This window comes from Pygoscelis adeliae, unplaced genomic scaffold (genome assembly GCF_000699105.1).
Source record: "Pygoscelis adeliae isolate BGI_AS28 unplaced genomic scaffold, ASM69910v1 Scaffold172, whole genome shotgun sequence".
In the NCBI taxonomy this organism is placed as follows: Eukaryota; Metazoa; Chordata; class Aves; order Sphenisciformes; family Spheniscidae; genus Pygoscelis; species Pygoscelis adeliae.
In genome coordinates this window covers 678,268-688,527 of record NW_008824338.1, presented here as the reverse complement: position 1 = coordinate 688,527, position 10,260 = coordinate 678,268, and positions in this window count along the sequence as shown.

The window sequence follows — 10,260 nt, the reverse complement described above, 5'->3', positions numbered from 1 at the left end:
CTGCTGAAGTCTTTATGTAAAAGATTCACAGAGATGCTAAGGAGATCACATAAGCAAGTGCTGCTGGATCAGGGTGGTTATTTCAAATGGACTGTAGGCGTTAAGACTGCTACAGGTTCAGCGCTGTTACTGTCTTTTGACTTATCATCTGTTTCAGGAGGATCTGCAATTTACTTTTTTACTGATAGGTGACTTTAATCCATATAAAGACATTTGTGCAAATCCCTGTTATTGATCCTGCAACATACAGTTGAAGAAGGGCTACATTTTTCATACTTTTTTCCCTTTGCTTGCTTCTGGGTTGCTGAGGTTTTGATTATTCATTTTTTTTCCTATGCTGCTCTGTGTTTTCCTCGTTGTCATTTCAATTGATTTTCTTGAACTATTCAAAACTAATGTTTGACAACTGTGAAGAAAATATACTAAAAAAAGTAGTAATTAGATTGTTCTTCCCAGATCCTGAAGACACTGTTACCCAGCTAATATAAGGTGGAGGGGGAATATACTGATGTCTTCAGCAAATGCTGAAGGGCTTGAAGTCTTTTCTAACCCTAAAGGGTTGGTTCCTTATTAACAGAGAATATGCAATATTTTATTTTGCAGACTATCAGTTGATAATAACACGAAGAAAGCATATATATCCACTGAATAAAAAAACTTTTAAAATCTGGCTTCAGAACAACTAACCAGTTATAACAGCGAAGGCAGTAGTAACCGCCCAACTTTATTATAATGCAGACAGAATCTCGATCATTTCCCTAAACTTCATTTGTAAAAACCATTCTGGTGAATCGTAGCAGTGGAGCACCTAACCTGGTATCTTCCCTCTGTCTGGTAACGCATGCAAGAAGCCCTGCATTGCCAGTTGCAAGGCATACCAACCACAGAAAACAAGTTTCTCCCTAATTACCTTTATTATAACAAAAAGATACTTTGCTTTAATTTTCATTATTATTGCCCTAAATACTGTCAGCAAATATTTAATGTTTTGAAGCTTACAAAGTTCTTGATTTCAAATAGGAAATGTGAAGTCTTGTTTCCTTTGATTAGCTTTTTAATATGTTGAATGCAGTCCGGTTCTCACGTGGGTGAAGAGGAAACACCCCCATTCATCACACTCACTGATCTGTACACCTTCAACTTATCTTCCATTATATGTCCCTTACCTGAGGTCCAACCCCTTCAGTCTAGTTTCTTCCAAGACTTTTGTCCTTTATGAGAACAGTTCTTATGAAGATTCTCCTACTGCCACTCTAAATCCTGTTTCTCATAGTCTTCCACTCCCAGCTGCCATCCATCAGCATGAATGAAGAGTAGCTGAAGATGCACATTAGTTAGACTGTAAACTCCATGGGGCAGACACGCTGAACGTGATTCTTTGTTGTCTTCCAAGCTGTGCAGGAGTTCCCACCTATGCACAGCAGGTTGTGTACATCACTACCACTCAAATATGGCAGGACATCCCTTCCCACTTTGCATTCTCTCAAGTCGATAGCACAAAACTAAGTCAATTAAATTTTGAATAATTTTTAATTAACAGGTGATTTTTAAGTATTTTCTGTTGCTAGAAGTATTTCAGAAATTAAAGCAAATGCTCAGAATGAAGCTTGCTTTGACACTAATCAATGAAATCCTTTGAAAATATATAAAGCAAACTTTTTCTTTCAGTTCTAGTCATTGGACAAAAGTGGCCTCACTGGAACCATCCTGACGGACACGTGCAAAATTGTGAGATCAGATTGTGCGCTATACTCCTCAGGGCAACATTATTAAAACAAAGATAAACTTGCAGCCAGTGAGATTTAGATGGACTGTTTGTACTAAGCATAAACACAGATGTTTTCTTGAGTCGCTGCCTGAATCCAGGCACCCCAGATTAACAAAAATTAAATTCTCCTATCATCATAGACAAAATACAGATAAAGAACCTACTGTGTACTCTTGTAAACCAAATATCGTATACTTAAGAGAATATCTGTTGCATAACAGTGAATTTAATTATTTTGTTTATCTGTGAACATTTATGAGAAGATATATATCTTCACATTTGCATCTTGACATGAGTAATGAAAATACAGTGTTCTGTCCGCAACTAATTCGTTTTCACTTAATACGGCAATGACTGATTAATTTCATTTTCTGGTGTGGAGGACATCCTGTAACACAGTCAATGTTGCTTCAGAACCTGTGAACTTAATTATCTCCAAGTAGAAGGCAGAGTAATAGATATGATTTTTCTCTCTCTTTTTCTCTTTCGTTCTCTCTGAAATTACCTGCTGTATATCAGAAGATTTTTCAAAGATTTATGGTTAAGCAAATGCTGCTCTTATTGGTGCCCAATTCTCAACAGGAACTTTGCATTAGTAAGGCAAGTAAAATTTGATTTGGAAATGTCTGTTAAGATTATGCTTAGTATAATTTATTTAAACTAAATTAGAAAAAAAATTCATCTACAATTAGAGACCTGGTCCTACTTTTCTAAATGCATACAAAATTATGATTGGCTTTTATGAAGTTTTGAATGTGCAAGGAATACGAAATGATATTAAAGGACATTAAGTTGCTCCTCTAACATGAAATAGGATTATGAATACCAAATAACTACACTGTGGTCAAAAGACACTGGTGATGAGATCGCTTGAATTTTGAGAACACAAATTTACAAATGTGCCCTCTCAATGTAGAACAAAGTTCGGTTTTTTAGTTCAATTTCTAATTGTTTTAAACAGCATTCAGAGACTTCTCACGTCATTGCCAAAGTGTTTTTCCATTCTACATTTGTGGAATGGAATCTTGAATTCTGAGACATTATTGAAAAATAATAATCCAGGTCTGATGGCTGAGTCACAAGAATCAAGATGGCCGTGACACTACTGGGTGAAATCCTAATTATTAACATCAGTTGCAAAATCTGCATTGACTTAAACAAGGATAGACCTTCATCTGTGAATTAGAAGTTTATTTTGTGGATATTCTGAAGCATTCCTTTCACACACACAATCATAATTTGGAAGCTACACGAATGTGGGCAACACCACACAGGAAAAGAAAAAATGTAGCATGCAAGAATGAAATTATTCTAACAGTGCTAGTTTTTCAAAAACAAAATATAATTATTTCTAGAGGATATTCTGTAATGTATGTGCCAACTCAGCACTCTGAACTTTTAGTTGCCCATATGCTGGGAAACCTTAGGTCCAGTACCCCTGCAGTGATCCTAAAAATGGAATGATATGGAAAACTGTTTGGACGTGAACATAAATAGCTTTTAGCCTTCTTAGCAAAGTCTTAACCAAGCAAAACTAGTTCTGGGTCAAACAACAGATTTTTTTCTGTGTGTCATTACCAGTTTAAAAATAGTTATTTTTAGGGTGAATTTGGACTAAAAACATCCTTTTGAAACGAAAAAAAGAGGTTTCACTTTCAAAACACTCAAAATAATATTTTGACTGCTTCAACTTTTGTTTTCAATTGTTATTATTTTAAGCCAAAACTACCTGCTGAATGCAGTATGGATGCCCATACAGGGTTTGGTTTTTTTTTAATCTAAACTGCATTTTTGGCAAACAGATTTAATTAGCAAAAATGCTCTTCTGATATACGTGTAAGAGTATCCTCAATTTTAGCTCCATTGCATTTTGAAGTTTTGACAAGCATTAAATAAAAAAGATGATGAAAAGAAACTTTACAGCAGCTCTTCTTTCATATTATTGTCAACACTGAGTCGGAGTGAAATGTTTCACACGTAAAAGTGATTTTTTTTAACCAAAATATTGCATGTACAGAATGAGTCATATTATAAATCACACAACTTCTGTCAAAAGAAAGAAACACTTCACACAGAACTGACATTCATCTGGTTAAAAAAAAACCTCTGTTTTTATGAAATGTGGTTTTGATCTCCACAAATCATGCTGCTCGTAAGAAACTTTTATACAATACGCACACCATTTTCAGATTTATATGTTACCAGCTGTCACAGACCGCAGCCAGGCTTGCCCCCTGAGGTTTTCCAAATTCTTGCCTTTCTATGGAACATCCTACAAGCTTGCCAAGAGCTGAAAAGTTGCTGCCCAAATACAGTAGATTTACTAGAGGAGCTGAAGATGTTTATGGCAATGACCAGTTATTTTCCTTTAATGTATCCCATTGTTCTCTCACTGAAAGCTACTCGATTGCCAAAATTTTTACATATTCCTGTTTGCCAGGTTTTATGAAGAATGGAGTTTTAAACAGTAGCTGCAGAGCTACTTTAAATCAGGAAGCTCCACCAAACGGATATTCTCTAAAAGCGATTGTCTTTCTGAACTTTATTCTCACTACAGTTTTTTGTCAGACAACATACTACTTATCCTAGATAGAAGCTCAGTCAGGAAAACTTCCTTGCAGGATATTAATCACATTTGTGGCAGCCCTGTTGCATCTTCCTCTCTGCCAAGCAAAAGACCACACGTATCCACAGAGGCTCCAATTGCTGCCTGGGGACTTCAGAGCAGCAGTCATCAAACTTTCACTAAAGTGTCCCCTTTTTTGGGCTCCCAGGCTGGTATCGTACATGGGAAGATAAGCAGAGAAGTAGAAGACATGGTGGCAACAGATGCCATCTCTTGACACAGGTGAAAGGCTGTGGTTAAATTCACAATACTACAACTCCCATCTTTCCCTCAGCCCCCCCCCCACCCCACGTATTGTGACAAATGCCCTTTGGCACTGGCAGTACTCCTCTGTACCCACCCCAGCTGTAACCGTTAACTTCCGTGCAGTCCCATTTCCCAACTTTGACGCTGGTTACAATATTCAGCTTCATGATGAACTTCAATATTAAAATTACTTCTATTCAATTTGCATAAAATATTGTGTGTGTAACTGCATATAGTTGGCATTGGATGAATATTAACACATAAAATATCATTTAGAACTTTGGTGTTATTCACTGATAAGGCCCCTATATGACCTCCAACTGAATGCACCAGCAAAATTACTATAATCTTTGGTGCAGGATCAGCCTATAAGTTGCCAGGAATCAGTACTGCAAGGTATTGAGCACTCTGGCTCTAAGTGCTCTGAAATAAATTTTTAGCCTGAGACACATCTCAGGAGAGGAAGTTGGTTACACCGCATCCTCAGACCCACACAGGAATTTTCCAACTCAGAGCAAGGCCAATGCCTTGATGAGGTCTTGACTCCACGCTTAAAATTCAAACACAGCTAATAAAAACAAACTTTAAATATTTTATACTGCTTGCTTTACTTGTTGCAGTAACAACTGAGAGCAACTAGAAAAAGGACGTTTTACCTTTTTTTAATTTTGTGGATTCTGTATTTGCCAGTATTTTTTGTACATCAAGTTTCTCTATTTCTTATGTGGTCATTTAGACTGTTATTTGTAAGAGTTTTTTACATGGCAATACAGAAAACAGAAAATAAAAAGTGTTAATGTTTTCAGGAGCACCCAAAAACCCAGCATTTGAAACTCACATTACGTACTGATTTCTAATGCATGTTGTCTCCTTTAATATTCTTTAATACACAGATAATACATATTTAAGCTAGAAGCACTTCAGAATTATTTGCACTGGTCTTAACACTCAACCATAGAACTGGCAATGGAAAATAAAACGTGTATGTCTTCCAGGAAAAACTTCAAGATAACTGCATGATGCCGCCAGCCAAAAGGCAAATACTGAATTCCAGTTTCCAGGCCAAAAAGCCTAGGAAAGACTAAAAGCAAAGAAGAGGGCAAGCCTTAACACCTGTAATTCAGCTAGCAAAATATTCATATTCTAGGTCAGTGATTTTCAAACTTCTGAAGTTTGTAGACACCTAAAAAATTCCCAGTGCAACCTCCTGTAGAATTAAGATACGTGAACTTTTTTTCCTCAGTCATCTTCCCTAAGTGTCTTAGGAGTCGTTCACAGACCCACCCCCTTCCACTCTCCATGGAGTCCAAAGATCACATGCTGAAAGCCACAGTTAGAAATTCAGCAGTCAAATGAACCGCCTTTTAAAAATAAAAATAATTACAGTTTTAGAAGACAGGTTTGTGAGGAAACATTACAGGGGGGGAAAAAAAAAAAAAACAAAACCCACACACATAAAATTTCTTTTTTGTATGTCAGAAAGATTCCATAGAGGTGTCCAGATATTGTAGCAAGCTTCTTAATTTTCTAACTTCTCAAGGCCAAATCCTATTGTCCTCATCCCAGAATAAGTTCAGCTCTCCAAATCTCTTAGGGTCTTAATGGACTGCTACTGAAAGTCAATGGCCAAGTCTCATGTCGACCAACTTCCAAGTGGCAGAACTGGGGAGTGATCAAATCTCTCTTCATGCCTTTTACATCTCCAAGTAACTCCTTCAATCTTCATGGCAAACTGTTATTTTAACAGCCAGATGTCTTAAACAGGTACACTTGTGCTATGAAGCAGATCTTCCACACAGATGGGTCCAGGTCCTCCATGCTGACTCTGAATCATGCGCTCCCTACACTCCCTGCTAGGAAACCCTTGGCAGTTTCTGAGATAGCTGGTTTCCTTCACCCAGAAGGTGTTTCATCCACATGTAAATGTGGGGAGTGCTATGACAAATTAAGTAAGATCTCTGCAATATAAGAATAAGTATACCTGATCAGAAGAAATGAAAAGAAGAAATTAGAAGAAATCAGAAGAAACAAAAAGCCTAGTATGAAACTTTTACTTATAGGAAGAAAGCATCCATACATTAGCCTTGGATTAGCCCTAAAAACTAGAAAAAAAATGAGGTCATGTCTGTCTCTAAAGAGATTAGTTTTCCTGGTGTTCATGGAATTTTTGAAACATATAAATATACAGTTACTTTTGCATAAATGTTCACATTGGTCGCTTATTATTCAATTCATCTGTGTTACTGATTAAGCCATCATAACTGATTTATCATTTTCAATAGCCTCAGAATTCAACATTCCACTCCGCAAATGCCGAATGGAAAAACACTTGAGCAACAAAGTAAAAAGTCCCTGAATGCTGTTTATCAAAGTAGTAACATCTGAAGATGAATTCAAATATAGAACATCTGTCACCCTGTTGTCATAAAAATCTACAGCCACATTACAGGCCACATACATTCTCTCAGGATATCTGCTGAGATGGGGGAAAAGAACCCTAACCCAACAAAGGAGAAGAGGCTAAAAATCTTCCCCCTGTAATAAAGATATTAATACAGACATGGCATCAACATAGAGCTGAAATTCGGCCATATTCTTGAACACAGGATAGAGATTTGCCCCCTATAGTTGCAGCCATTCTTGCCACAATCAGTACTTTGCTGGCTAGGGTTAGATTCCGTTACTGTGACTCATCTGGGATATCACCATGCCACAGGAGAAATCCTGCTGTGACCTACAGTCTGTTCAATGTAGGAGTATTACAGTAGCTCACAGAATATTGTTCTGGGGCCCTTACAGATGCCAAGTAGTACCTTACTTCTTCTGTTACAAACAGTTCAAGTGGAACTGACTGGGGCTACTCATTTGAGTAAGATTCTATTTACTGTTGGTATGGATGCAAGAGCTGGGCCTTTACATCTCTCAAGAAAAATGCATTTTCTAACACATAGTATAATGCATATTATACTTGCAGATTATAAAATCCTTGAGGAGGCTTAAGAACAGGTCATACAACTAGTACATTTCCAGTGTTTCCTTTGAATGCCTTTTGGTGCTCCTATAGAAGGCAGCATCTCCTTACTCCACGCCCAATCCTAAACTTTTCTGTGTGCCATGTTCTCATTAGGACCCGCCAACATCTCTCCTTCCTCAGGCAGGCTCTGACTCTCTCTCACTCGGTCACCAAGGATGCCTCAAATCATATTGCCAGGCTTCCTTGCTCTCCCCCTGTGGGACAGCTGGGGCTCTACACATTTCCCCCTTTCCCATAACTCTGTACTTGGCTCTGTGTGTCTCTAGTTCTCTCCATCCTATATGCGCTACGTGATTTCTTCATGCGCTTTATTCAACCTTCTCATTTTCTTCCTATTTAGGAGATGAACCACTCAGGATGTCAATTTTACTGGAAGGACTGTAAGATCTGAGATAGAGATCTGTTATGCCAAAAATGCTAGCTGGCACCAACCAGCTCTTTGACCTACCATAAAGTTTCCCACACGCTGATCAGTGCACAATGGGCAAGTGGAGATTCAGGAAACAGAAAAAAAGCATTTAAAAAAACCCCAAATTTAACAAGGTAAAACTATAATGAAGATTAAGAAACACATAGATAGGGTATTCACAACACTAGTAGAGCAGTGACTGGAGCTCTTATCAATAAAGCTGGGCCAGCTTCAGCTCAGCGAGGTTGGGTGTTGCTACTAGGGGAAGTGCCCTGATGCCTGAAGTCCAGTGGATTAAGTGCTTTGCCCTGCTGCATTCAACCCCAGAACTTCTCAGCTCAGTGTTGCAGCACCCTTGCAGAACAGCAGAATCAGATGAGCCAGGGCCAAAGTTACTGCAAGTAACATGCTAATATGCTAAAATATGAAATGTAGCAACTGAGGAGTTGTCATGTGTTCACACCTACTGCTTGGCAATGGAGGAGGCCTTTGATAAGCACAGAGATGGACAGTTGCAGGAGTAACACCTTAAACCACCACAGCTAAACCTGCCACTGAACTGGGGTCAGAGGCCAGAAGCATTGTCTAACTGGCCAGATGCCTGCACAGCCGAGTATTCTGGGTACAGGTTACTGAGCTCAAGTTGTCACCCCTACCAACACCAAAGCCTGTTTGTGTAAGGGCATGTGGAAGGTGACAGTATCTGCTTCATTAACAGGACCTTTTCAATACAAAAGGGGATAATAAGCAAAGAGGGAAGTGATAAACACAAGCACACAGACACAAACTGATAGATAAGGGATAAACAGACAATGCTAAAGATCTCCAGTTACTAATTGATGGACCATTAAGAAACTAACCAGGCATCCACGGGGTGTGCCTGTGTATTCACCCACAATCCTCAAGTTGAACTTGAGGCCTGCCAGTGAGTAGCAGGCTCCAGGACCTGGCAGGGGTTTCAGGCGGGCAGAGGGTTCATGCTGGTATTTGGGGAGACCCACAAGTTTGGGATGCCTGCAGGACAAGTGTGTGACTGCGCGTGTCCGTTTGCAGCAAGCACCGAGCTGGACCAGCTGGTGAGTGGGGGACCCATGGAGTGGATAAGGGGGCCTGGGATCCAGGCAGGGGTGCTGGGCGGACAGAGGGGCCACGCCAGTGCTTGGGGGATCCACGAATGCGTGTGTGCTTTCACTAGTAAACGTCAATCCTTACCAGCCAAAGAGGGGGAAGGGGACTTGGCTGTTACGTCACTCCTGGAAACGTTACATGTGGGTGCTGATGAAAGAAGCGCCTTGCCTATGGCAGTCTGTGTAGCCAGCCATGCACACGTCCTCTCTGTGTGTGTCTCTCTGGGGTACACGCTTAGCTTTGCTACTGGTTAAACCTGTAAATGGGAAAGCAGCAGCCACATCCATCGGTCTGGGATGGAGACCTCTGGATTTCAGGGCAACTCGTACTGGGCTCCAGCAGCCACGTAGGAGGAATCGCCAGGCTCTGGAGCTGCTGGAGGCAGTGGCTGCTTATAACATCCCTTAACTGTTTGCTTAAAGCTGCTGTATAGATGCCTTCAAGCCTACAGTCGTATCAACATTTCTTAAGGTCTTCTTTACATGCCCCATACTACAACCTCACATTAAAAAAAACTTTAATCCATGCTGATAGGTCTTAGCTCACTGCTCCTGGAAGACTGTTGAGGATTTTGGAATAGAATACAAAAGCAATCCATCTTATCCATCCCAGCAGAAAGACAGTGGTAATTAAAGGTATCCCATAAAGATGAAGATAAGTCCACACTTTGTTTAGCCATCTAGTTGTAGGGCTGTTACATGCATTAATCTTTAGTTGAGAAAAAAGTTTAGTGAGACAGAGGTACGGAAGCCAGCAAATTCTAGGGTTAGCTTTCTTCTCCAGGTTTTCTGTCTATCCTTCATCTACGCTTCCCCACGCTCTGAATAATTTTCAAGTCATTTTGTCTTATCAATTAGATATGTGAATGCCCACATATGTGCTTTGAAAGCGCATAACAAGACAAAAGGTTAAATCTTAAGTTCAAGCAACAGGAGGTTGCCATCAGTTTAAATGGGATCAGAATGTTATATGTGATTCAGAATTATTTTTCTTCTTCTCAGTAATTCTTGATGTCCGCCTTGCTGCCTTTTCAAAATAATTGCTACTAT